This window comes from Pristiophorus japonicus, chromosome 3 (genome assembly GCF_044704955.1).
Source record: "Pristiophorus japonicus isolate sPriJap1 chromosome 3, sPriJap1.hap1, whole genome shotgun sequence".
NCBI lineage: Eukaryota > Metazoa > Chordata > Chondrichthyes > Pristiophoridae > Pristiophorus > Pristiophorus japonicus.
This window is the reverse complement of record NC_091979.1, coordinates 18790071-18795381: the sequence shown is the minus strand read 5'-3', so window position 1 is coordinate 18795381 and position 5311 is coordinate 18790071.

Here is a 5311-nt window from a genome sequence, read left to right as displayed (position 1 = left end):
CGTCTCAGTTCAACTCCAGCCTTGGGCGAGCGTTCTGAGTCTGTTATGACTGGGGGCTGGATAGCCGATCTGATGGGAGTGGCAATGACCAGGTCAGGGATTGAAAGTCCAGATTCATTGACCAGGTCAGGGATTGAAAGTCCAGATTCATTGATGACAGCGGAGTCCTCTGATGACTGAGGGTAGGTTGGTTGGTCACTGATTGTGTCTTCCTCCGACTGTTCCGGTTCATCCGTGTGCCGCAGCTTTATCTGATCGACATGTTTCCTGCATGTCCGCCCATTCTGGAGCTTAACGATAAACACTCTGTTACCCTCCTTGGCCGTAACAGTACCAGCAATCCATTTGGGACCTTGACCATTCAGTACATACACCGGATCATTGATGGAAATGTTGTGTGACACAGTAGCGCGATCATGATACCCTTGCTGACTTTGACATCTGTATTTGACATGATTATTCAAGTCAAGGAGGACAAGAGAGACCCTGGTCTTGAGACCTCTCTTCATCAATAGTTCAGCAGGAGAGACCCCAGTAAGTGAATGGGGTCTTGTCCTGTAACTAAGCAATATGCGTGACAAGCGAGTTTGCTGTGAACCTTGAGTTACACATTTCATTCTTTGCTTGATGGTTTGGACCGCACGCTTTGCTTGTCCATTGGATGCGGGTTTGAATGGTGCTGACTTCACATGTTTGATACCATTGAGTTTCATGAACTCTTGAAACTCCATACTGGTGAAGCAAGATTCGTTGTCGCTTACAACGATGTCAGGCACACATGACACGAAGGCTCTCAATGGTAGCTGTGAATGTGCTGGATGACACGATTGTACATTCTATCCACTTGGAATAAGCATCCGCCACAACTAAAATCATCTTTTCCAGGAAAGGACCTGCAAAGTCGATGTGGATCCTGGACCATGGTTTAGAAGGCCACGACCACAGACTCAGCAGTGATTCCGCTGGTGCTTTACGAAGCTGCATGCAAGTGTTGCACTGATGCACACATGACTCCAGATCAGAGTCAATTCCAGGCCATCATACATGAGACCTGGCAATGGCTTTCATCATGATAATACCGGGATGCATGCTATGTAGATCATGCACAAATTTCTCTCTGCCTTTCTTGGGCATAACAACACGACTACCCCACAGTATACAATCTGATTGAATGGATAGTTTGTCTTTGCAACGGAGATAAGGTTTGGTCTTCTCACACATTTGCTTGTTATGGCAGACCAATCACCACTAAGGATACAATGTCTCACAACCGATAATATCGGGTCTTGGCTGATCCAGGTCTTAACTTGTTGGGCCGTGACAGGGGTTCATTCATTTTCAAAAGCATCCATGACTAACAGTAGGTCTGCCAGTTGTGGCGTTTCCACCTCCGGTGTGGGCAAATTCTCAGTGCCAGGTCTATGGCGAATGACATCATCATAGGCAGATAATGTCAGCGCCCACCTTTGGATGCGGGACGATGCATTGGTATTGATACCTTTGTTTTCCGAAAGCAATGAAATGAGTGGCTTGTGATCTGTTTCCAATTCAAAACTAAAACCAAACAGGTACTGATGCATCATTTTAACCCCATATACACAGGCTAGTGCTTCTTTCCCTACCATGCTGTAGGCTCTTTCCACCTTTGACAAACTTTTTGAAGCATATGCAACAGGTTGTAATTTGCCCGACTCATTAGCTTGTTGGAGCATGCAACCAACTCCATACGATGAAGCATCACAGGCCAATACTAGATGTTTGCACTGATCATAATGTACCAGCAGCTTGTTCGAGCAAAGCAGATTAGTAGCTTTCTCAACAGCTCCATCTTGAGATGCACCCCAAACCCAGTTGTCGTCTTTTCTTAGCAGCATGTGCAGTGGCTCTAATAAGGTGCTCAATCTGGGTAAGAAATTACCAAAGTAGTTGAGTAGACCAGGGAGCGAATGCAGCTCCATCACATTCTGAGGCTTGGGTGCATTTTTGATGGCTTTGGTTTTCGAGTCCATAGGCCTGATACCGTCAGCAGTAATTTTCCTCCCCAGGAATTCGACTTCCGGTGCCATGAAGACACACTTCGAGCGTTTCAATCTGAGTCTCATTTTGTCCAGGTTGTTCAGATGTTCGGCGGAGTCACGACCTGTGAGCAGGATGTCATCTTGGAACAAGACGGTTCTGGGGACGGACTTCAGTAGACTCTCCATGTTCCTCTAAAATATGGCTGCAGCCGAGCGAATTCCAAAAGGGCATCTGTTGTAGATAAACAGTCTTTTATGAGTGTTGATGCACGCAAGTTTCTTCAATGTATCAACTAGCTCCTGTGTCATGTAGGCCGACATCAAATCCAGTTTTGTGAACGACTTCCCCCCTGGCTAGTGTTGCAAACAGGTCATCAAGGTACGCAGAGTCAGAGGAAATGTATTAGCATGGATCGAGAATTGGCTGGCTAACAGAAAGCAGAGAGTCGGGATAAATGGGTCCTTTTCGGATTGGAAATCGATCGTTAGTGGTGTGCCACAGGGATCGGTGCTGGGACTACAACTATTTACAACATACATAGATGACCTGGAAGAGGGGACAGAGTGTAGTGTAACAAAATTTGCAGATGACACAAAGATTAGTGGGAAAGCGGGTTGTGTAGAGGACACAGAGAGGCTGCAAAGAGATTTGGATAGGTTAAGCGAATGGGCTAAGGTTTGGCAGATGGAATACAATGTCGGAAAATGTGAGGTCATCCACCTTGGAAAAAAAACAGTAAAAGAAAATATTATTTGAATGGGGAGAAATTACAACATGCAGAAGGTGCAGAGGAACCTGGGGGTCCTTGTGCATGAATCCCAAAAAGTTAGTTTGCAGGTGCAACAGGTAATCAGGAAAGCGAATGGAATGTTGGCCTTCATTGCGAGAGGGATGGAGTACAAAAGCAGGGAGGTCCTGCTGCAACTGTACAGGGTATTGGTGAGGCCGCACCTGGAGTACTGCATGCAGTTTTGGTCACCTTACTTAAGGAAGGATATACTAGCTTTGGAGGGGGTACAGAGACGATTCACTAGGCTGATTCCGGAGATGAGGGGGTTACCTTATCATGATAGATTGAGTAGACTGGGTCTTTACTCGTTGGAGTTCAGAAGGATGAGGGGTGATCTTTTAGAAACATTTAAAATAATGAAAGGGATAGACAAGATAGAGGCAGAGAGGTTGTTTCCACTGGTCGGGGAGACTAGAACTAGGGGATACAGCCTCAAAATATGGGGGAGCCAATTTAAAACCGAGTTGAGAAGGAATTTCTTCTCCCAGAGGGTTGTGAATCTGTGGAATTCTCTGCCCAAGGAAGCAGTTGAGGCTAGCTCATTGAATGTATTCAAATCAGAGATAGATAGATTTTTAACCAATAAGGGAATTAAGGGTTATGGGGAACGGGCGGGTAAGTGGAGCTGAGTCCACGGCCAGATCAGCCATGATCTTTTTGAATGGCGGAGCAGGCTCGAGGGGCTAGATGGCCTACTCCTGTTCCTAATTCTTATGTTCTTACGAATTACAGTCTCTGTCACAGGTGGGACAGACAGTGGTTGAAGGAAAGGGTGGCTGGGGAGTCTGGTTTGCCGCATGCTCCTTCTGCTGCCTGCACTTGTTTTCTGCATACTCTCGGCGACGAGACTCGAGGTGCTCAGCGCCCTCCCGGAATGCAGGCAGTGACTACTGGGGTGCCGCAGGGCTCAGTGCTGGGACCCCAGCTTTTTACAATATAGATCAATGATTTAGATGAAGGAATTGCGCGTAATATCTCCAAGTTTACAGATGACACTAAGCTGAGTGGCGGTGTGAGCTGTGAGGTGGACGCTAAGAGGCTGCAGGGTGATTTGGACAGGTTAGGTGAGTGGGCAAACACATGGCAGATGCAGTATAATGTGGATAAATGTGAGGTTATCCAGTTTGGGGGCAAAAACACGAAGGCAGAATATTATCTGAATGACGGCAGATTAGGAAAAGGGGAGGTGCAACGAGACCTGGGTGTCATGGTACAACAGTCATTGAAAGTTGGCATGCAGGTACAGCAGGCGGTGAATAAGGCAAATGGTATGTTGGCCTTCATAGCTAGAGGATTTGAGTATAGGAGTAGGGAGGTCTTACTGCAGTTGTATAGGGCCTTAGTAAGGCCTCACCTGGAATATTGTGTTCAGTTTTGGTCTCTTAACCTGAGGAAGGACGTTCTTGCTATTGAGGGAGTGCAGCGAAGGTTCACCAGACTGATTCCCGGGATGGCAGGACTGACATATGAGGAGCGACTGGATCGACTGGGCCTGTATTCACTGGAGTTTAGAAGGATGAGAGGGGATCTCATAGGAATCTATAAAATTCTGACTGGACTGGACAGGTTAGATACAGGAAGAATGTTCCCGATGTTGGGTAAGTCCAGAACCAGGGGACATAGTCTAAGGATAAGGGGTAAGCCATTTAGGACTGAGATGAGGAGAAACTTCTTAACTCAGAGAGTTGTTGATGCCAGTTCATTGGATATATTCAAGAGGGAGTTAGATATGGCCTTTACGGCTAAAGGGTATGGAGAGAAAGCAGGAAAGGGGTACTGAGGTGAATGAGCAGCCATGATCTTATTGAATTGTGGTGCAGGCTCGAAGGGCCGAATGGCCTACTCCTGCACCTACTTTCTATGTTTCTATGTTTCTATGCACTTCCTCCACTTAGGGCGGTCTTTGACCAGGGACTCCCAGGTGTCAGTGGAGATGTTGCACTTTATTAAGGAGGCTTTGACGGTATCTTTGTACCGTTTCCTCTGCCCATCTGGGGCTCGCTTGCTGTGTAGGAGTTCCATGTAGAGCAATTGCTTTGGGAGTCTCGTGTCGGGTATATGGACAATGTGGCCCGCCCAATGGAGCTGGTCGAGTGTGGTCAGTGCTTCAATGCTGGGGATGTTGGCCTGGTCGAGGACACTGACTTTGGTGCATCTGTCCTGCCAGGGGATGTGCAGGATCAACTCTTACAGCAAAGCTAGGAGCTGGAGAACACATCACGGCTAAAATCCAAGATTCATCTAAGCATTCTCATATCTTTCAGCGTGCTCGTGAGGGGCCCGTGAGGCACAAGGACCAAAACGTAAGAACATAAGAACAAGCCGAATAGCCTACTCCTGCTCCTAATTCTTAAGTTCTTATCTTATGTAACCACAAGCTCAGTCGATGCCAAGAATCCCGCCCTCCCAACATACTGGTTCCCTGAAGCCTTCTCTCTACACAGCTCACTTCACTGGCAATGCCAGTAGGGCTGCCACTTGCCCACCCTCTAGGATTCTCCT